Raw genomic sequence first — 25,155 nt, 5'->3', positions numbered from 1 at the left:
GAAAGGAGTTCTTCAAGCCAAAATAAAGACACTTACCAGTGACACGAAAACATATCAAAGTAAATAACACACTATTAAAGGGAAATAACAAATATATATACATCCAACATGGGAGCACTTGAATATATTAAGCAAAAACTAACAGAAGTAAAGGGGAAAATACACAAGTAATCATAGGGGACTTCAATACATCACTTTCAACAATGGAGAGGTTATCCAGAAAAAAAATCAACAAAGAAACATGCACTTAAACCAAACATTAGATGAAATGGACCTAAAAGACATCTATAGAACATTCCATCCAAAAACAGTAGAATACAAATTCTCCTCGTGTACACACAGAATACTCAAAAATAGATCATGTAATAGAACATAAAACAAGTATATGAAAACTTAAGATTAAAATCATACCACTAACTTTCCTAACCACAATGACATGAAACAAGAAATCAACAACATGAGGAAAGCTGGAAAATCCACAAATATATGAAATCTAAACAACATGCTGCTGAACAACCAATGGAACAAAGAAGAAATCAAAAGGGAAACCAAAGAATATCTCAAAACAAATGAAAATGGAAACACAACATACTATAACTTACTATACATACTATAATTTATGGGATGCTAAAAAAGTGGTTTTGATATTATATATAGAGAGAGAAATATTAAAGACTGAAAATAAACAATCTAAATATACACCTCAAAGAATCAGAAAAAGAACAAATTCGGCCTAAAACTGACAGAATTAATAGTAGCAGAAATAATGAATATTACAGTGGAAATAAATGAAATAGAAGCCAGAGAAAATAATAGAAAAGATCAACAAAAATAAGAACTGGTTTTTCAAAAAGATAAGCAAAATCAACAAAATTTTAGTGGAACTAAGAAAAAAGAGATGACTTAAATAAATGAAATCAGAAATATAACAGGAGAAATTCCAATAGACACCAAAGAAATACATAGGATCATAAGAGACTACTATAAGCAAGTATATGCCAACAAACTTGATAATCTAGAAGAAATGGATTAAATTTCTAGAATCATACAACCTCCCAATACTGAAGCAGGAAAAAAAATAGAAGGTCTGAACAGACACAATAATGAGTATGGAGATTGAATCCATCATAAAAAATGTCCCAACATGGAAAACTTCAGGACCAGATGGCTTTCACTAGTGAATTGAACCAAACATTTAAAGAATTAACATCAATCATTTTCAAATTCTTCCACAAAATTGAAGAGGAGGGAACAGTTCCAAACTCATTCTGTGAAGCCAATAATAACTTGTTACCAAAAGTCAGATAAGGACACTACAATAAAACAACAGGCCAACATCCCTAAAGAACAGAGATTAAAAAAAAAAAATCAGCAAAATATTGGCAAACTGAGCAGAAAAACTCATTAAAACAATTATACTGAACAACAAAAAAAAATCATTAAAACGACCATGCAGGATTTATGCCTGGGATTTGGGAATGTTCCAACATATGCAAATGAATAAATGCAATATACCACATTAATAGAATGAGAATGAAAGATAAACATCATACTATTATCTCAATAGATGGAGTTAAAGCATTTGAAAAAACACACCCAACATTTTATAATAAAACACTCAACACATTGGGTATAGAAGGAAAATGCTTCAACACAACAAAGTCTATATGCAACAAATCAATAGCTAACTTATATTCATGGGAAAAAAGTACAATGCTTTTCCTCTAAGATTGGGAACAAGTCAAGGGTATCCACTCTATCCATGTATTCAACATAGTACTGGAAGTTCTAGCTAGAGCAATCAGGCAAGGTAAAAAAAAGAAAAAAAAAAAGCATCCAAATTGGAAGGGAGGTACATTTCCAGAAGGGGAAGTGCACCTGAGAATCAGGACAACAGGCTCCACCCACAGAAGACCAGCAAAAACAACTTGTACTCACCAAGTTTACTGATCACAGAGGGTTACAAAACTTCACCTCTTAGGGAAAACAATATACCATTCTTTCTATTTTTATTCTTTAGTCCTTTACATTATTTTTTGTTATCTTATTTTTCAATTGTTTCTTATATCCATTTACTTTTAATTTTTATATATACTTTCTACATATTTTTTTAATTTTTTCTATTTTTAATATATTTTAATTATATATATTTTTATTTTTTTGTTTCCTTTCATTATATTTTATTAATATGTTTTTCTTCCCTATTTTGGAATCTAGTTTATTTTCACAAGAAGACAAAACACACTCAGGATCTATTGTTTGTTCTTGTTGTTTTCTGTTATTTCTGTTACTGTTTTCTTTTTCTTTCTTCTTTTATTTTCTAGAAAAAATTATGATAAATTCACCCCAAAACAAAGAACAGAAAATAATACACACTACTTGAGATTTAATCAATGCAGATATAACTAAGATGTCTAAATTAGAATCTAAAACAACAATCATAAAGATACTAGCTAGGCTTAGAAAAAAGCATACAAGTCACTAGAGAATCCCTTACTATAGATATGAAAGAAATAAATCTAGTCAGGCTGAAATTACAGATGATACTTCAGAGATGTATTCCCAAGTAGAGGCCATATAAACAAGGGTAAACAAAGCAGAAGAGAGAATAAGTGATATAGAAGATAAAATGATGGGAAATAAGGTTGCTGAAAAGAAGAGGGAAAGAGGGATGCCTGGGTGGCTCAGTCAGTTAAGAGTCTGCCTTCAGCTCAGGTCATGATTCTAGGATCCTGGGATCAAGTCCCACTTTAGGCTCTTAGCTCAGCAGGGAGCCTGTTGCTCCCTTGTCTGCCACTCCCACTGCTTTGTGCTCTCTCTCTCTCTACCAGATAAAGAAGAAGAGGGGAAGAAACCTAGATCACAAAGGTAGACTAAGGGAATTCAGCAATTCCATAAAGCAAACTAATATCCATATTCTAGGAGTCCCAGAAGATGAGGAGCAGAAGAAGGGGCAGATTTATTTGAACAAATTATAGCTCAGAACTTCCCTAAACTGGAGAAAAAAATAGGCAGTCACATCCAGGAGGCACAAAGAACCCCCTCAAAATCAGCAAAAAAGGTCAACACCTCCTCATATTATACTGATACTTGCAAATTTTCAGAGTTAAACAGAAAATCCTGCAACAGTTCAGGACAAGAGGTCCTTAACCTACAAGTGTAGACACACAAGGCTGGCAGCAAACATGTCCAAAGAGACCTGGCATACTATATTCAACAAGTTAAATGGAAAAAATATACAGCCAGGAATCCAGCAAAGTTGTCATCCAGAATAGAAGGAGAGATAAAGAGTTTCTAGGTCAAACAAAAACTAAAAGAATTTTTGAGCACTAAACCTCCCTTCAAGAAACCAAGCAAATAGAGAGCCTAAAAGTAATAAAGACCAGAAAGGAACAGAGACGGCTTACAGGAACAATGACAACAGATAATATAATGGCATTAACTTCATATCTTTCAAGAATTACCCTGAATGTAAATGGACTAAGTTCTCCAATCAAAACACACAGGGTATCAGAATGGATTAAAAAAAAAAAAAAGGCCCATCAGTATACTGCTTATAAGAGACTCATTTTAGACCCAAAGACAACTCCAGATTGAAAGGGAGGGGTGGAGAACCATTTATCATGCTAATGGCTGCCAAAAGAAAGCTGGAGTAGCCATCCTTATACCAGACAAACTAGATTTTAAACCAAAGCCTGTAATAAGGGATGAAGATAGACACTATATGATGATAAAAGAGCCTATAAAACAAGAATATCTAACAATTGTAAATATTTATGCCCCTAACTTGGGAGCAGCTAAATATATAAACCAATTAATAACAAGTTAAGGAAACAGAATGATAATACAAAACTAGTCAGAGACTATAACACCCCACTAACAGAAATGAACAGATTATCTAAGCAAAAGATCAATAAGGCACAAGGGCTTTGAATGATATAATGGACCAGATGGACATAAGAGCATTTCATCCTAAAACAGCAGAATGCACATTATTCTCCAGTGCATATAGAACATTCTCCAAAGTAGATCACATAATGAGTGACAAATCAGGTCTCAACTGGTACAAAAGGACTGAGATCATACCATGCATATTTTCAGACCACAATACTATAAAACTTGAAGTGAACAGCAAGAACAAATTTGGAAGGAACATAAATTCAGGTTAAAGAGCATCTTATTAAAAAATGAATGGGACAATCAGGAAATTAAAGAATTTTAAAAATACATGGGAACAAATGAAAATGAGAACACAATAATTCAAACGCTTGGGATACAGCAAAAGTGATCCTAAAAGGGAAGTATGTATCAATACAAGCCTTCCTCAAGAAATAAGAAAAAGCCTCACATACACAACCTAATCTTACACCTAAAGGAGATGGAAAAGGAACAGTAAATAAAACCTAAATCCATAATAAATATTGAAGCAGAAATCAATGATCTATAAAATTTAAAAAAGAAAGAGAGAACAAATCAAGGAAGCAGGAGCTAGTTCCTTGAAAGAAATAATAAGACTGGAAAAACCCTAGGCAGATGTATCAAAAAGAAAAGAGAAAGAACCCAAATCAACAAAATCATGAATGAAAGAGGAGAGTTCACAACCAACACCAAAGAATACAAATAATTATAAGATAATATTATGAGCAATTGTATGCCAACAAATTAGGCAATCTGGACAAAATGGAGCTTTCCTAAAGATGTATAAACTACCAACACTGAACCAGGAAGGAATAGAAAACTGAAACAAACCATAACAAGCAAAGAAATTGAATCAGTAATAAAAAAAAATCTCCCAGCAAACAGGAGTCCAAGACAGGATGGCTTGCCAGGGAATTCTACCAAATATTTAGAGAAGAATTGATACCTATTCTTCTGAAACTATTCCAAAAACAAACAACTAAACAAACAATAGAAAATACAAGGGAAACTTCCAAACTCATTCTATGAGGCAAGCATTACCTTGACCCAAAACCAAAAACACCACTAAAGGGGAAAATTACAGACCAATATCCCTGATGATGGAGGCAAAAATTCTCAGCAAGATACTAGCTAATTGGAGGGGCACCTGGGTGGCTCAGCAGGTTAAATCCTCTGCCTTCGGCTCAGGTTGTGATCCCAGAGTCCTGGGATCTAGCCCCATGTTGGGCTCTCTGCTCAGCAGGGGCTTGCTTCCTCCCCTCTCTCTGCCTGCCTCTCTGCCTACTTGTGATCTCTGTCTGTCAAATAAATGGATAAAATCTTTTAAAAATAAGATACTAGCTAATTGGATGCAACAGCACATTAAAGGAATTGTTCGTCATGATCAATTGGGATTTATTTCTAGCTGCAGGGGTGGTTCAACATCCACAAATCAATCAGTGTGCTACACTACACTAATAAAAGAAAAGCCAAGAACCATATGATCCTCTCAATAGATTAAAAAAAATTGACAAAATACAGCATCCTCTCTTGATTAAAACTCCCCACATTGTAGGGATAGAGGGAACATACCACAATACCATAAAAGCCAAATAAAAAAGACCTCAGCAAATATCATCCTCAATGGGGAAAAACTGAAAGCTATTCCTCTAAAGTTAGTGACACAACAGGGAAGTTCACTCTCACCACCGTCGTTCTACAAAGTACTGGAAGAAATAGCTTCAGCAATCAGTCAACAAAAAGAGATAAAAGGCATCCAAATCAGCAAAGAAGAAGTCATTCTTTGCAGGTAACATGATACTCTCTATAGAAAAAAACAAAAGACTCCACCAAATATTTCCTAGAACTGATACAGGAATTCAGGAAATTTGCAGGATATAAAACCAACATACAGAAGTCAGTTGCATTTCTACATACTAACAATGAAGCAAAAGAAAGAGAAATTGAAGACTTGGTCCCATTTACAATTGCACCAGAAACCAGAAGATACTTAGGAATAAACCTAAACAAAGAGGTAAAGAATCTGTACTCTGAAAACTATAGAACACTTATAAATGAAATTGAGGAAGATAGAAAGAAATGGAAAAACATTCCATGCTAATGGATTGGAAGAACAAATATTGTTAAAATGTCTATACTCCCAAAAGCAATCTACATATTAAATGCAATCCCTAGCAAAATGCTATCAGCATTTTTCATAGAGCTAGAACCAACAATCCTATAATTTTTATGGAACCAGAAAAGACCGCAAACAGCCAAAGAAATGTTGAAAAAGAAAACAAAACAGGAGGCATCACAAATCTGGACTTAAAGCCATATTACAAAGCTATAATCATCAAGACACTACTGGCACAAAAACAGACACAGAGATCAATGGAACAGAAATGGACGCTCATTGGTCAACTACTCTTTGACAAAGTAGCAAAGAATATCCAATGGAAAAAAAGACAAGATATGAACAGACACTTCTCCAATGAAGACATACAAATGGCTATCAGACACATGAAAAATTGTTCATCATCACTAGCCATCAGGGAGATCCAAATTAAAACCACATTGAGATATCACGTTACACCAGTTAGAATGGCCAAAATTAGCAAGACAGGAAACAACATGTGTTGGAGAGGATGTGGAGAAAGGGGAACCCTCCTACACTGTTGGTGGGAATGCGAGTTGGTGCAGCCTCTTTGGAGAACAGTGTGGAGATTCCTCAAGAAATTAAAAATAGAACTTCCCTATGACCCTGCAATTGCACTACTGGGTATTTACCCCAAAGATACAGATGTAGTGAAAAGAAGGGCGCTCTGTACCCCAATGTTTATAGCAGCAATGGCCACAGTTGCCAAACTGTGGAAAGAACCAAGATGCCCATCAATGGACGAATGGATAAGGAAGATGTGGTCCATAAACACTATGGAGTATTATGCCTCCATCAGAAAGGATGAATACCCAACTTTTGTAGCAACATGGGCGGGACTGGAAGAGATGATGCTGAGTGAAATAAGTCAAGCAGAGAGAGTCAATTATCATATGGTTTCACTTATTTGTGGAGCATAACAAATAGCATGGAGGATATGGGGAGTTAGAGAGGAGAAGGGAGTTGAGGGAAATTGGAAGGGGAGGTGAACCATGAGAGACTATGGACTCTGAAAATCAATCTGAGGGTTTTGAAGTGGCGGGGGGGGGGTGGGAGGTTGGGGGAACCAGGTGATGGGTATTATAGAGGGCACGGCTTGCACGGAGCACTGGGTGTGGTGCAAAAATAATGTATACTGTTATGCTGAAAATAAATAAATAAAAACAAAGACAATCTCTTTAACCAATGATGTTGGGATAATTGGACAGCCACATTCAGAAGAATAAAACTTGACCACTTTCTTACACTATACAGAAAAATAAACTCAAAATGGGTGACAGATCTAAGTGTAGGACAGGACTCCATCAAAATCCTAGAGTAGAAGACAAGCAGCAACCTCTTTGACCTCAGCTGCCAAACTTCTTACTAGATACATCTTCAAAGGCAAGGGAAATAAAAGCAAAAATGAACAACCGAGACTTCTTCAGCATAAAAAGCTTTTGCACAACAAAGGAAACTGTCAACAAAATTAAAAGTAGTATCCAAAATGTATAAAGAACTCATCAAACTGAACCCCCCTCCAAAAAAACCCAAAAAAATCCAGAGAAGAAATGGGTGGAGGACCTGAGGACCTGAACAGATATTTCTACAAAGAAGACATCCAAATGGCCAACAGACACATGAAAAAATGCTACACATCACTTGGCATCAAGGGAAGACATATCAAAACCACAGTGAGATACCACCTCACAACAGTCAGGATGGTTAAAATTAATAAGACAGGAAACAACAAATGTTGGCAAGGATGCAGAGAAAGGGAAACCCTCTTACACTGTTGGTGGGAATGCAAGCTGGTGCAGCCACTCTGGAAAAAAGTATGGAGGTTCTTTAAGAAGTTAAAAATAGCACTACCCTACAATACAGAAATTGCACTACTAGGTATTTGCCTCAAAGATACAAATATATTGATCTGAAGGGGCATCAACACCCGAATGTTTATAGCAACAATGTTCACAATAGTCAAACTGTGGAAAGATCATGATATCCATCAAGAGATGAATGGATAAAGAAGATATGGTATATATATTCAATGGAATATTAGTCATAAGAAAGGATGAATACTTACTATTTACATTGACATGGAAGGAACTGGAGGGTATTATGCTGAGTGAAATAAGTTGATCAAAGAAAGACATATGGTTTCACTCCTATGTGGAGTATAAGAAACAACACAGAGGATCATAGCGGAAAGCAGGGAAAACTGAATGGGAAGTCATCAGAGAGGGGAAAAAACATGAGAGACTACTATAGGAAACAAACTGAGGGTTGCTGAAGGAGAGGTAGGTGGAGGAATGAGGTAACTGGGTGAAGGGCATTAAAGAGGACATGTGATGTGATATGCATGGGTGTTATATGCAACTGATGAATATGTTGGCTAATTGAATCTAAATTTTAAAAAATTAAAAAAAATAAGCAACTCCGGAAATAACAGTTGATGGTGAGGGTGCATTAAAGGGGAACCCTCTTACACTTTTGGTGGGAATACAAACTGGTTAATCCTCCCTGGAAACAGCATAGAAGTTCCTCAAAAAGTTAAAAATAGATCTATCCTACAACCCAGAAATTTCAAGAGTAGGTATTTATCCAAAAGATACAAACATAGTAATTTGAAGTGGCACATGCACCCCAGTGTTTATAGCAGAAATGTCCACAATAGCCAAACTATGGAGAAAGCTCAGATGTCCATTGAAAGATCAGTGGATGAAGAAGTGGTTTATATATATAATGGAATATTACTCAGCCACCAAAAAGAATGGAATCTTGGCATTTACAGTGACATAGTAGGAACCTAGGGTATTATGCTAAGTGAAATAAGTCAGTCAGAAAAAGACAAATACTATATGATTTCACTCATGAATGGAATTTAAGAAACAAAACAGAGAAACATAGGGGAAGGGAAGGAAAAATAAAATAAGACAAAATCAGAGAGGGAGACAAACTGTAAGAAACTCTCCTTTTTTTTTAAAGATTTTGTTTATTTGTCAGAGAGAGAAAGAGAGTGAGTACTAGCAGGGGGAGTGGCAGGCAGAGGGAGAAGTAGACAAAAGGAGAAGCAGGCTCTCCATTGATAAAGAAGACTGATGTGGGACTCGATCTCAGGACCCTAGGATCATGACCTGAGCCACACACAGACACTCAACCAAGTGAACCACCCAGGCATCCCAAGACTCTTAACTATAGAAAACAAACTGGGGGTTTTGGAGGGGATGTCTGTAGAGGAATAGAGTGACTGGGTGATGGACATTAAGGAGGGCTTTTGATGTGATGAGCTCTGGGTGTTATATACAACTGATGAATCATTAAAATCTAAAACCCCTGAAACTAATAATACAGTATAAATTATCTACACTGAATTTTATTAATTATTTTTAAATAAAATATTTTTTAAAAAAGAAGACACAATTGGAGGGACATCTCATGGATTGAAAAACTTAATGTTAAAACTTCCTTGCTACTCGGGACGCCTGGGTGGCTCAGTTGGTTAAGCAGCTGCCTTTGGCTCAGGTCATGATCCCAGCGTCCTGGGATCGAGTCCCACATCGGGCTCCTTGCTCAGCAGGGAGCGTGCTTCTCCCTCTGCCTCTGCCTGCCATTCTGTCTGCCTGTGCTTGCTCTCTCCCCCTCTCTCTCTCTGATAAATAAATAAAATCTTTAAAAAAAAAAAAAACTTCCTTGCTACTCAAAGCCATCTATACTTTCAGTGCAATGCCCATCAAAATCCTGGTGGCATATGATATTGCCACAGAAACAGATACATTGATTAATGGAACAGAGTAGAGAGTCCAGAAATAAAACCATGTTTTTATGGTCAATTAATCTATGACAAAGGAGGAATGCATATATAATGATGAAAACACAGTCTCTTCAACAAATGGTGTTGGGAAAACTGGATAGCCACATGCAAAAGAATGATACTGGACTACTTTCTTACACCATATACAAAATAAACTCAAAATGAATTAAAGATTTAAGTGTGAGAGCTGAAGCCATAAAATCCATAGAAGAAAACATAGGCAATTATTTCTGTGACAATCAACATAGAAACATTTTTTTAGATGTGTATCCCAAGGCCAGGAAACAAAAGAAAACCTAAACTACTGGGACTACATTAAAATAAAAGCTTTAGCACAGCAAAGGAAATCATCAACAAAACAAAAAGTCAGCACACTGAATGGGAGAAGATATTGGGGCGCCTGGGTGGCTCAGTGGGTTAAGCCGTTGCCTTCGGCTCAGGTCATGATCTCGGAGTCCTGGGATCGAGTCCTGCATCGGGCTCTCTGCTCAGCAGGGAGCCTGCTTCCCCCTCTCTCTCTGCCTGCCTCTCTGCCTACTTGTGATTTCTCTCTGTCAAATAAATAAATAAAATCTTTAAAAAAACAAATGATATATCCAATAAGGGATTAGTATCCAGAATATATAAAGAAAAAAAAATCTTAAAAAAAAAAAACTCAACACAAAAACCCCATACAATCTGATTAAAAATTGGCAGAAGGCCTGAGTAGACACTTTTTCACAGAAGATATATAGCCAACACACACATGAAAAGATGCTCAACATTACTAATTATCAGAGAAATGCAAATGAGATATCACCTTATACCTGTCAGAACAGCTAGAATTAAAAAGACAAGAAATAACAAGTGTTGGTGAGGATATGAAGAAAAAGGAACCCTTATGCATTGTTGACAGGAATGTAAACTGGTGTAGCCACTGTAAAAAAAACAGTATGGAGATTCCACAGAAATTAAAAGTAAAGCTACCACATGATCCAGTAATTCCACTAGTCGGTATTTAGTCAAAGAAAACAAAAATATTAATTCAAAAAGATATATGTACCTTTAAATTTGTGGCAGCATTATTTTCAATAACCAAGATGTGGAAGTAACCCAAGTGTCCACTGACTGATAAATGAATAAAAAATATATGGTACACACACACACACACACACACAGATATTACTCTGCCATAAAAAAGAATGAGACCTTGACACATGTAACAACATGGTTTATCCATGAGTGAAATGAGTAAGAGAAAGACAAATACCATACACTTTCACTTATATGTGGAAACTAAAAAAATAAAACAGTGAACAAATAAGCAAAAAATGAAAATCAGAAACAGATTCATAAATAGAGAGTGATTGCGAGAGAAGAGGGTAGAGGGATGGGCAAAGTAGGTGAAGGGAAATGGGAGGTTCAGTCTTCCAGTTATGGAATGAATAAGTCATGGCAAAAAAGGCATAGCATAGGGAATACAATCAATGATGACTTTGTTGCTACACTTGTGAGCAGAAGCACATGTACAGAGTTCTCAAATCATTACGTTGTACTCCTGAATCTCATGTAATATTGTATGTTAACTATATATTTCAATTAAGAATACCATTAAAAAATTTAAATTCTGTATAGATTTTTAAAGAAATAATGACAATGAGAAAGTTAATATATCCAACTTCATACATACCATATGGTCATTATTAAAGATTTTATTTTCTTATTTGAGAGAGAGCGAATGAGAAGAAAAGAATCTGAAGCAGACTCCTCACTCTGCATAGAGCCCAACACAGAGCTCAATCCCACAACCATGAGTCATGACTTGAGCCAAAACCCTTTCCCAGAGGACATTTTAAAGAGAATATTTTGGTTCTCAAAGGACCAAAGGCCAGCAGGAAACATTGAACAGTGCTCATTTGCTGGGTTTCAGGTACGCACAGAGGTTAGAAAACCTCTTAATAATGTTTTGCTGTGAGCCACAACAGGCTTAAACCTCTGTGTGCATGCTGAGTGGCTGCTTTTCTACAGCTGAACTCAGCAGAAAGCGGAGACAGGAGCACATTGCAGATAACCGCTGCTTTTTGCTGTCTGCAGCGATAGATTCAAGCGTCTGAGATGGCTTTTCTGGGACAGAAGGGAATAGAGGACAGAGTTAATTCAGTGCAGACAACTGACAACCTGGTTCCAACTTTTTTTTTTAATAAGAATGATTCTTTATTCTTTTTCCCTTCTTTTTTTTTTTTAAAGATTTTATTTATTTATTTGACAGACACAGATTATAAGTAGGCAGAGAAGCAGGCAGAGAGAGAGGAGGAAGCAGGCTCCCTGCTAAGCAGAGAGCCAGATGCGGGGCTTGATCCCAGGACTCTGGGATCATGACCTGAGCTGAAGGCGGAGGCTTTAACCCACTGAGCCACCCAGGCACCCCCTGGTTCCAGCGCTTTGCTGAGCATTACAATAAACTCAAGCCTCTTCATATGCATGGTGAGATAACTTTTTGGGGATGGGATGGTGCTGGACATGCCTCAAGCCTTTCCTCCAGGGGACAGGAGTGGGCTTGCACCTTTCCAGGCCCTTTAAAACTTGGAGTTTTGAATCGCAGCTACTGGCGGGAGATAAAATATAGTACATCTGTAGCTTCAGATGTGCTGATAGCCTGGACACATACAGGTTAAAGGCAGTAAACTGAAGAAAGTCCGGGGCACAGGAGATTGTTTGCTTTTCTAAGAGGGCTCCTGAACAGCACTGGCCGGGAGTTCTACTCCCCAGGAACAAGAAGATAGGGTGACAACATTTTCTACCTCCTCCACCACCACTCCCTCTTCCCTCCCACCAGCACAGTCTGACTTCAGAGAGAAACAGAGAGCCTCCAGTGGGCTCTGGAGTCCCCTACCCTACATCTGGCACCTCAGCCTGAGAAGGAGCATCCTAAAATGGACAAGTGAGCTTGTGAGCCAACCCAGCAGTCCTCTCCTCAGAAGACCAGCACAGGTCCCCCATGTGTGCCAAGTCTACTGATTAAAGAAGGCTCCAAAACGTCAGCTTCTGGTGTGGATAGCACCAGGCTTTCTTCCCCTCCCCACTCTTTTCTTAGTCTTTTTTTTTTTAAGATTTTATTTATTTATTTGATAGAGATCACAAGTAGGCAGAGGCAAGTGAGAGAGAGGAAGGGAAGCAGGCTTCCTGCTGAGCAGAGAGCCCTATGCAGGGTTTGATCCCAGGACCCTGGGATCATGACCTGAGCTGAAGGCAGAGGCTTTAACCCACTGAGCCAGCCAGGTGCCCCTTTCTTAATCTTTTTATATGTTTAAATTTTTTTTCTATTTCTTCTTCTTTATTCTTTATAAATATATATATATTCTAATTTGTATCAGGCATACCATCTTTCATTTATTTTTGGTTCATTTGTTTCCTTATTTTTATGGATCAAGCATTTTCCTCTTTTCTTCTTTACCCCCTTGTTTCTTATTTTTTAGAATCATTCTTATAGTTTATTGTTAGTTCATATGCATTTTTGTTCCATTTTCTTTTCTCTTATCTTGGATCAGGCTGTTTTCATTTTTATTCTTTCTTCTTTTCTTTTCCTTTTTCCTACATGGACTTAACATGACAAACAAATCAAAGCACACCTATTTAAAGGTCAAAACAGTCACCACTACAAGCAAAGAGGAACTCTTTAGAGGAAAGACCAGTGGGAAAGAGCAGCTAAAACACAATAGCAGAGTGTACACAGCATATACCAGAAGCAACTTCCTGAGGTTTCTATTATTGTGGTTATTATAGCTTTTTTTCTCATTTTTCCCCTTTCCTCCCTTATTTTCTGAACACAAAGAGTAGAAGGAGAAATTCACCTCAAAAGAAAGAACAGGAATTCATACATACTACCAGAGATTTAACAAATATGGATATAAGTAAGATGTAGAACTAGAATTTAAAACAATGATTACAAAGATACTAGCTGGGCTTGAAAAAGCATAGAAGACACTAGAGATTCCCTTACTATATAAATAAAACAACAAATATATAATCAGGCCAAAATTTAGAAAGCTGTTATGGATAGGCAGGCAAACATGGAAGCTTTTAGAAACAAGGACAAATGAGGCAGAAGAGAGAGTCAATGATATAGAAGACAAAATGATGGAAAATAAAGAACCTGAAAAGAGAAAAACAATGACTAGATGACTAAGGGACACTTCGAAAAATCAGTGATTCCATAAAGCAAAATATAACCCGAATAGTAGGAGTCCCAGAAGATGAAGAGAGAGAGGGGAAGAAGGTTTTTGGGTTGTTGTTTTTTTTAATTTATTTTCAGCATAACAGTATTCATTGTTTTTGCACCACACCCAGTGCTCCATGCAATCCGTGCCCTCTATATAATACCCACCACCTGGTACCCTGACCTCCCATTCCCTGCCCCTTCAAAACCCTCAGATTGTTTTTCAGAGTTTATAGTCTCTCATGGTTCACCTCCCCTTCCAATTTCCCTCAACTCCCTTCTCCTCTCTAACTCCCCTTGTCCTCCGTGCTATTTGTTATGCTCCACAAATAAGTAAAACCATATGATAATTGACTCTCTGCTTGACTTATTTCACTCAGCATAATTGAAAGAAGATTTTTTTGAACAAATAATAGTTGAGAACTTCCCTAATCTGGGGAATGACAGAGGCATTCAAGTCCAAGGAGGTGCAGAGAACCCCCTCAAAATCAACAAAAACAGGTTAATACCCTGACATAATAGATTGCAAATTTCAGAGATAAGGAGAAAATCCTGAAAGCAGCTTATGACGAGAGGCCCTTATCCTAGGGTAGATGCATAAGGCTCGCAGTGGACCTGTCCACAGAGAGCTGGCAGGCCAGAAAGGACTGCCATGACATAATCAACATGCTAAATGGGAAAACTATGCAGCCAAGAATACTTTATCCTGCAACACTGTCATTCAAAATAGAAGGAGAGATAAAGAGGTGCAGGACAAACAAAAAATAAAGGAGTTTGTGACCACTATACCAGCCCTACAAGAAATACTAAAGGGGATCCTTTGAGTGGAGGTAGAGCCAAAAAGTAACAAGATAAGAAAGCAGCAGAGACAATCTACAGAAACAGTGACTTTACATGAAAAACAATGGCACTAAATTTGTATCTTTTTCAATAAATACTCTGAATGTAAATGACCTAAATGTTCCAATCAAAAGGCATAGGGTATCAGACTGGAAAAAAACTCCAAAAACCTATTAATATGTGTTCTACAAGAGACTCATTTTAGACCCAAAGACACCTCCAAATTGAAAGTGAGGAGGCAGAGAACTATTTATCATGCTAATGGACATCAAAAGAAAGCTAAAATAGCCATATATTGGACAAACTAGATTTTAAACCAAAGACTGTAATAAGAACTGAAGATGGAAACTGTATAATAATAAAAGGCTCTATCCAACAAGAATATGTAACAACTGTAAAAATTTATGCCCCTAGCTTGGGAGCAGCTAAATATATAAACCAATCTATAACAAAATTAAAGAAATTCATTGACAATAATATAATAATAGTAGGGGCATGCACTCAAAACTGTGAGATACCTAGGAATAAACCGAACCAAAGAGGCAAAGAATCTATACTCAGAAAACTATAAAGTACTCATGAAAGAAATTGAGGAAAACACAAAGAAATGGAAGAATGTTCCATGCTCCTGGATTTGAAGTACAAAACCACACTCATAGCAATGGACAGATCATCTAAGTAGAAGATCAACAAGGAAACACATGCTTTGAATGACATACTGTACCAGATAGACTTAAGAGATATATTCAGAGCATTTCATCCTAAAACAGCAGAATATACACTCTTCTCGAGTGTACATGGAACATTCTCCAGAATACATCACATAGTGGGTCACAAATCAAGTCTTACCAACTACCAAAAAAACCCAGAGATTATCCATGCATATTTTCAGGCCACAATGTTTTAAAACTAAAATGCAATTACAAGAGAAAATTTGGAAGGAACACAAATTCATGGAGGTAAAAGAATGGATGGGTCAATGAGGAAATTAAAGACTAAAAGATACATGGAAACAAATGAATATGAAGACAAAACAGTTCAGAAATTTTGGGATGAAGCAAAGTTGGTCCTAAGATGGAAGTATATAGAAACACAGGCCTACCTCAAGAAAAAAGAAAAGCCTTATATACACAACCTAATCTTACACCTAAAGGAACTGGAAAAGGAACAGTAAATAAAACCTAAATCCATAATAAAGATTCAAGCAGAAATCAATGATATATAAAGTTAAAACACACACACACACACACACACACACACACAACAGAACAAATCCATGAAACTAGAGGAGCATGAGCAGGGTGAGGGAGGAGCAGAAGTAGAAGGAGAAGCAGACTCCCCACTGAGCAGGAAGCCCAACACAAGACTTGATCCCAGGACCCAAATATCATGACCTGAGCTGAAGGCAGATGCTTAACCAACTGAGCCACCTTGGTGCCCCATCTACCAAACATTTAGAGAAGAATTAACACCTATTCTTCTGAAACTGTTTAAAAAAATAGAAATGGAAGACTTCCAAACTCATTCGATGAGGCCAGCATTAACTTGATCCCCAAACCAGACAAAGACACAACTGAAAAGAATTAGAGGCCAATATCCCTAATGAACATGGATGTCAAATTTCTCACCTTATACTAGCCAATAGGATCAACAGTACATTAAAAGGATTATTCACCATGACTAAGTGGAATTTATTCATGGGCTGCAGGGGTGGTTCAACATCCATAAATCAATGTGATATACCACATTAATAAAAGAAAGGACAAGAACCATATGATCCTCTCAATTGATGCAGAAAAAGCATTTGACAAAGTAAAGCATCTTGGGTGCCTGTGTGACTCATTTGTTGGGCATCTGCCTTTGGCTTGGGTCATGATCTCAAGGGTCCTGGGATCGAGCCCCATATCAGGCTCCCTGCTCAGTGGGAAGCTTGCTTCTCCCTCTCCCACTCCCTCTGCTTATATCCCCTCTCTTGCTGTCTTTCTCTGTTAAATAAATAAATAAAATCTTTAAAAATACATATAAAAATATAGCATTTTCCCTAAGATTTTATTTATTTATTTGATAGACACACACACACACACACACACACACATGTATGCAGAGTGGGAGGCAGAGGGACAGGGAGAAGCAGACTCCCCACTGAGCAGGAAGCCCAAAGTGGGACTCAATCCCAAGATGCTGGGATCATGACCTGAGCCAAAAGCAGCTGCTTAACCCACTGAGCCACCCAGGTGTCCCTACAGCATCCTTTCTTGATTAAAACACCCCACAGTATGGGGACAGACGGAACATACATACATATCATAAGCCATATACAAAAGACCCACAGCAAATATTATCCTCAATGGGGAAAAGCTGAAAGCTATTCCCCTAAGGTCAGGATGTCTACTCTCACCACTATTGTTCTACATTGTAACTGGGAGGCCCAGCCTCAGTGATCAGACAGCAAAAGAAATAAAAGGGATTGGAATTGGCAAAGAAGTCACATTCTCATTCTTTGCAGATGATGTGACACTTTACGTGGAAAACCAAAAGACTCCACTCCAAAACTGCTAGAACTCACACAGGAATTCAGTAAAGTGGCAGGATATAAAATCAATGCACAGAATTCAGTTGCATTTCTTTACACCAACAACAAGACAGAAGAAAGAGAAATTAAGGATTCAATCACATTTACAATTGCACTCAAAACTGTGAGATACCTAGGAATAAACCGAACCAAAGAGGCAAAGAATCTATACTCAGAAAACTATAAAGTACTCATGAAAGAAATTGAGGAAAACACAAAGAAATGGAAGAATGTTCCATGCTCCTGGATTTGAAGTACAAATATTGTTAAAATGTCTATGCTACCTAGAGCAATCTGTACATTTAATGCAATCCCTATCAAAATCCCATCTGTTTTTCAAAGAAATGGAACAAATAATCCTAAAATTTATATGGAACCAGAAAAGACCTCGAGTAGCCAGAGGAATGTTGAAAAAGAAAAGCAATGCTGGTGGCAACACAATTCCGGACTTTGAGCTCTATTGCAAATCATCAAGACAGTATAGTACTGACACAAAAACAGACACATACATCAATGGAACAGAATAAAGAGCCCGGAAATGGACCCTCAATGCTGTGGTTAACTAATCTTTGACAAAGCAGGAAAGAATGTCCAATAGGAAAAAGAGTCTCTTCAACAAACGGTGTGGGGAAAATTGGACAGCCACATGCAGAATAATGAAACTAGACCATTTCTTCAAATGGAAGACCTCAATGTGAGAAAGCAATCCATCAAAATCCTTGAGGAGAATGCAGGCAGCAACCTCTTTGACCTCAGTATAGCAACTTCTTCCTAGAAACACTGACACAAAGAAGGGAAGCAAGGGCAAAAATGAACTATTAGGACTTCAACAAGATAAAAAGTTTTTGCACAGCAAAGGAAACAGTTAACAAAACCAAAATACTACAGAATGAGAAGATATTTGCAAATGACATATCAGATAAAGAACTTATCAAACTCAACATCCAAAGAACTAATAATCCAATCAAGAAATGGGCAGAGGACATGAACAGACATTTCTGCAAAGAAGACATCCAGATGGCCAATAACACATGAAAATATGCTCAACAGCACTCAGCATTAGAGAAATACAAATCAAAACCACAATGAGATACTATCTCACATCAGTCAGAATGGCTAAAATTAACAAGTCAGGAAATGACAGATGCTGGCGAGAATGCGGAGAAAGGGGAACCCTCCACACTGTTGGTGGGAATGCAAGCTGTTGTAGCCACTCTGAAAAACAGTATGGAGAGTCCTCAAAAAGCAGGAAAAAAAGCTAACCTATGACCTAGCAATTGCACTACTGAGTATTTAGCCCCAAAATAGAAATGTAGTGATCTGAAGGGGCACGTGCATCTCAATGTTTATAGCGGCAATGTCCACAATAGCCAAACTATGGAAAGAGCCTAGATATCCATCAGTGGATGAATGGGTAAAGAATATGTGGATATTATATACATAATGGAAAACTATGTAGTCATCAGAAGCTGAAATCTTGCTATTTGCAACAGTGTGGATGGAACTAGAGGGCATTATGTGAAGCAAAATAAGTAAATCAGAGAAAGACAGTTATCATATAATCTTGCTGATATGTAGAATTTGAGAAATAAGGCAGAGGATCATGGAGGAAGAGAGGGAAAAAAATGAAACAGGATAAAACCAGAGAGGGAGAGAAAACATAAGAGACTCTTAATCTCAGGAAACAAATTGAGGGTTGTTGGAATGGAGGGGGGTAGAAGGGATGGGGTGACTGGGTGATGGACATTGGGGAGGGGATGGGCTATGGTGAATACTGTGAATTGTGTAAGACTGATGAATCACAGACCTGTACCTCTGAAACAAATAATACATTATATGTTACTAAAAAAAAAATCCTTAAGAAAAACGCAGTATATTATCAGTAAAAAAGATCAATCCATCAAAAAGATCTAACAATTATTAAGGAACACTTTCCAAAGAGCAGTCCCCCTCCCCCATGTATGAAGCAAACATTGACAGAGGTGAAGAGAGAACTAGACCTGTAATAACAGTTGGGAGACATCAAGACCCCAGTTTCAATAATGGAGAGACAAAACATCTAGACAAAAGAACAGCTAGGAAATAGAGGGCTTGAACAGCACTATAAACCAACTAGACCTACAGACATATAGAACACTCCACCCAATAAAAGCAGAACATACATTCCTCTAAATGGACCTGGAGCATTCTCCAGGATAGACCACAAGTTAGGCACCAAACAAATCTCAGTAAATTGAATAGATTGAAATCTTGCAAAGTATTTTCTGACTAAAATGCAATGAAACTTGAAATCAATTCCTTCTTCAGAAGGAAAAGTGGAAAATTCCAAATATTTGGAAATTAACACACTCCTAAAACAATGGAGTCAAATATGAAATCACAAAAGAAATTAAGAAAATACTTTGATACAAATGAAAACAAAAACACAATATGCCAAAACATAATGCAGCAAAAACAATAGTCACACATAACACCTACATTAAAAAAACAAAGATGGTGGGATGCCTGGGTGGCTCAACCACTAAGTTTGCTTTTGGTTCAGGTCATGATTCCAGGGTCATGGGATCAAGTTCCACATCAGGCTTCTTGCTTAGTGGGGAGGCTGCTTCTCCCTCTGTCTGCCACTGCACCTGCTTGTGAGCTTCCTCTCTCGCTCTCTCTCAGAAATAAATAAATAAAATCTTAAAAAAATAAATATGGCAAATGAATAACCTAAGTCCACACCTTAAGGAACTAAAGAAAAAAGAGCAAACTAAACCTAAGGCTAGAAAATTAATGAAATAACAAAGGTTAAAGCATGGATAAATGAAATAGAGTATAGAAAAATAACAGAATCAACAAACCAAAAGTTGGTTGAAGATGTCAACAAAATGCACGTTTTCTTTTAGACCTAAATATATAAATAAATAAGTAAATAAACAAGACAACAGAAATATTATCAACCTTACAGAAATAAAAATACTAACATGTTAAATAACCTAATTAAAAAAGATAAATTCCTAGAAATAATAAATTACCAAAATTGAGTCAAGAAGAAATAGAAAGGCTAAACAGTTTGGCTATTGTGGGCATTGCTGCTATTAACATTGGGGCGCATGTGCCCCTTCTTTTCACTATATCTGTAGCCCAGTGATTGGTATTAAGGAGGGCATGTGTTATAATGAGCAGTGGGTGTTATATACGAAAAATGAATCATGGAACACTACATCAAAAACTAATGACGTGCTGTATGGTGACTAACATAACATAATAATAATAAAAAAGAAAGCCTAAACAGACCTATATCTAGTAAGACTGAATTAGCATCAGAAACCTCCCAGCAGGGACCTGAAACCATAAAACTCCCAGAAGAACAGTCAGTAATCTCTTTGACACTGGCCACAGAAACATTTTTTCTAAATGTCTCCTGAAGCAAGGAAACAGAAGCAAAGATAAAGTTATTGGGGCTACATCAAAATAAAAAGCTTTGCACAGCAAAGGAAACAACAAAATAAAAAGACAACCTATTGAATGGGCATAGATATTTACAAATGATATATCCAATAAGGGGTTAATAACCAAAATATATATAACTCAGCACCAATAAGCTGAAATAATCCACTTAAAAATGGGCAGAGGAGGAGTGTGGGGGTGGCTCAGTTGGTTAAGTGGCTGCCTTCAGCTCAGGTCATGATCCCAGGGTCCTGGGATGGAGCCCATCAGGCACCCTGCTCAGTGGGGAGTCTTCTTCTTTCTCTGCCTCTGCCTGCCACTCGCCTGCTGTGTTCTCTCTCTAACAAATACATAAAATCTTAAAAAAAAAAAAAAGAAAAATTTGTGTCTATATTCTTGAAGGATATTGGTCTATAGTCTCTTGCAAAGCTTCAGTCTGGCTTTGTTATCTGTATGAGACTAGTCTCAAAGAATAAGTTGGGAAGTATTAATTCCCTTCTCCTCTATTTTCTGAAATGTTTATGAAATGTCAGTCTTTTTAAAAAATTTTTAAATTTTTAAAATAACATATAATGTATTATTAGCCCCAGGGGTACAGATTTGTGAATCACCAGGTTTACACTTCACAGCTCTCATCATAGCACATACCTTCCCCAGTGTCCACAACCCAGCCACCCTCTCCCTCCCTCCCTCCCCCCAGCAACTCTCCCTTTGTTTTGTGAGATTGAGTCTCTTATGGTTTGTCTCCCTCCTGATCCCATCTTGTTTCTTTTATTCCTTTCCTTGTCCCCCAGACCCCACACATTGCCTCTCAACTTCCTCAGATCAGGGAGATCATATGATAATTGTCTTTCTCTGATTGACTTATTTCGCTAAGCATAATACCCTCTAGCTCCATCCATGTTGTCGCAAATGGCAAGATTTCATTTCTTTTGATGGCTGCATAGTATTCCATTGTATATATATACACACCACATCTTCTTTATCCATTCATCTGTTGATAAGACACCTAGGTTCATTCCATAGTTTGGCTATCGGGGACATTGTTGCTATAAACATTTGGGTGCACATGCCCCTTCGGATCACTACATTTCTATTTTGGGGCTAAATACCCAGTAGTACAATTGGTGGGTAATAGGGTAGCTCTATTTTCAACTTTTTGAGGAACCTCCATACTGTTTTTCAGAGTGGCTGCACCAGCTTGCATTCTCACCAACAGTGTAGGAGGGTTCCCCTTTCTCTGCATCCTTGCCAGCAACTGTCATTCCCTGACTTGTTAATTTTAGCCATTCTGACTGGTGTGAGGTGGTATCTCGTGGTTTTGATTTGTATTTCCCTGATGCCGAGGGATGTGCAGCACTTTTTCATGTGTCTGTTGGCCATCCGGATGTCTTCTTTGCAGAAATGTCTGTTCATGTCCTCTGCCCATTTCTTGATTGGATTATTTGTTCTTTTGGTGTTGAGTTTGATAAGTTCTTTACAGATCTTGGATACTATCCCTTTATCTGATATGTCATTTGCAAAAATCTTCTCCCATTCTATCAGTTGTCTTTTTGTTTTGTTTACTGTTTCCTTTGCTGTGCAAAAGCTTTTGATCTTGATGAAGTCCCAATAGTTCATTTTTGCCCATGCTTCCCTTGCCTTTGGTGATGTTCCTAGGAAGAAATTGCTGCAGCTGAGGTCGAAGAGGTTGCTGCCTGTGTTCTCCTCAAGGATTCTGATGGATTCCTTTCTCACATTGAGGTCCTTCATCCATTTTGAGTCTGTTCTTGTGTGTGGTATAAGGAAATGGTCCAGTTTCATTCTTCTGCATGTGGCTATCCAATTTTTCCAATACCATTTGTTGAAGAGGCTGTCTTTTTTCCTTTGGACATTCTTTCCTGCTTTGTCGAAGATTAGTTGACCATAGAGTTGAGGGTCTATTTCTGGGCTTTCTATTCTGTTCCATTGATCTATGTGTCTGTGTTTGTGTCAGTGCCATATTGTCTTGATGATGACAGCTTTGTAATAGAGTTTGAAGTCCAGAATTGTGATGCCACCAACTTTGGCTTTCTTCTCTGGCATTCGAGGTCTTTTCTGGTTTCATATAAAATTTTAGGATTATTTGTTCAATTTCTTTGAAAAAAGTGGATGGTATTTTGATAGGGATTGCATTAAACATGTAGATTGCTTTAGGTAGCATAGACATGTTCACAACATTTTTTCTTCCAATCCATGAGCATGGAACATTTTTCTATTTTTTTTGTGTCTTCCTCAATTTCTTTCCTGAGTATTTATAGTTTTCTGAGTACAGATTCTTTGTTTCTTTGGTTAGGTTTATTCCTAGGTATCTTATGGTTTTGGGTGCAATTGTAAATGAGATTGACTCCTTAATTTCTTTCTTCTGTCTTGTGGTTGGTGTATTGAAATGCAACTGACTTCTGTGCATTGATAATTTTTTTTAAAGATTTTGTTTATTTATTTATTTGACAGACAGAGATCACAAGTAGGCAGAGAGGCAGGCAGAGAGAGGGAGGAGGAAGCAGGCTCCCTGCTGAGCAGAGAGCCCAATGTGGGGCTCGATCCCAGGACCCTGGGATCATGACCTGAGCCGAAGGCAGAGGCTTTAACTCACTGAGCCACCCAGGCACCCCTGTGCATTGATTTTATATCCTGACACTTTACTGAATTCCTGTACAAGTTCTAGCAGATTTGGAGTGGAGTCTTTTGGGTTTTCTACATAAAGTATCATATCATCTGCAAAGAGTGATAGTTTGAGTTCTTTGCTGATTTGGATGCCTTTAATTTCTTTTTGTTGTCTGATTGCTGAGGCTAGGATGAAGTGTCAGTCTTATTTTTTCTTTAAATATTTGATGAAAATTCACCAGGGACACTACCTGGATCTGGGCTTTCCTTTGTGAGAATATTTTAAATGAATAGCTTAGTTAAGTTTCTGTCACTTAACTTAATTTAACTCATATTGGGTTCCCTGCTCAGCAGGGAGTCTGCTTCTTCCTTTCTCTCTCCTTCTGCCTCCCCAGGATTGTGCTCTTTCTCTCATTCTCTCTCAAATCAATAAAAAAAAAAAGGTGTAATCACTAGATTGTATACCTGAAACTACTATAACACTACATGTTAATTATACTTCAACTTAAAAAAAAAAAGAGAAAAAAATAAATGCAAAAAAATATCTCCCAACAAAGAGCTGACCAACACCTAGATGACTTGAGTGATGAATTTGATAAAACAGTTAAGAGTTAACACCAATCGTGGGGTGCTTGGGTGGCTCAGTCAGTTAAGCATCCAACTCTTGATTTCAATTCAGGTCACTCTCAAGGTTGTGAGATTGAGCACCGCACTGGGCTCTATGTTTAGCACCAGTTTGCTTGGGATTCTCTCCACTGCCCCTCCTGCCACCTGTACACACACTCTCTCTCTAAAATAAATGTTAAAGTCTTTTATTTTTTAAAAGATATTATTTATTTATTTGACAGAGATCACAAGTAGGCAGAGAGGCAGGCAGAGAGAGAGAGGAGGAAGCAGGTTCCCTGCCGAGCAGACAGCCTGATGTGGGGGGACTCAATCCCAGGATCCTGAGATCATGACCTGCGTTGAAGGCAGAGGCTTAACCCACTGAGCCACCCAGGCGCCCTAAATGTTAAAGTCTTAAAAAAAAAAAAAAGAGTTAACACCAATCCTTCTCAAGCTTTTCTAAAATTTAACAGAGAAATGAAAACTTTCTAACTCATTTGAAAAATCATCATTATCCTGATATCAAATCTAGAGGTTCCACAAGAAAACTAGAGACCTGTATCCCTCATAAACTCTGATTAAAAAATTATCAGTGTTCATAGCAGCAATGGCCACAGTCACCAAACTGTGGAAAGAACCAAGATGCCCTTCAACGGACAAATGGATAAGGAAGATGTGGTCCATATATACTATGGAGTATTATGCCTCCATCAGAAAGGATGAATACCCAACTTTTGTATCGACATGGATGGGACTGGAAGAGATTATGCTGAATGAAATAAGTCAAGCAGAGAGAGTCAATTATCATATGTTTTTTCTTATTTGTGGAGCATAAGGAATAACATAGAGGACATGGCGAGATGGCGTTGGGGCAAATTGGAGGGGGATCAACTATGAGAGACTGTGGACTCTGAAAAACGATCTGAGGGTTTTGGTGGGGTGGAGGGTGGGAGGATGGGTGAGCCTGGTAGTGGGTATTATGGAGGGCATGTATTACATGGAGCACTGGGTGTGGTGCACAAACAATGAATTCTGGA

Source organism: Neovison vison, chromosome 4, assembly GCF_020171115.1.
Source record: "Neovison vison isolate M4711 chromosome 4, ASM_NN_V1, whole genome shotgun sequence".
Classification (NCBI taxonomy): Eukaryota; Metazoa; Chordata; class Mammalia; order Carnivora; family Mustelidae; genus Neogale; species Neogale vison.
Note: the sequence above shows the minus strand (reverse complement) of the source record.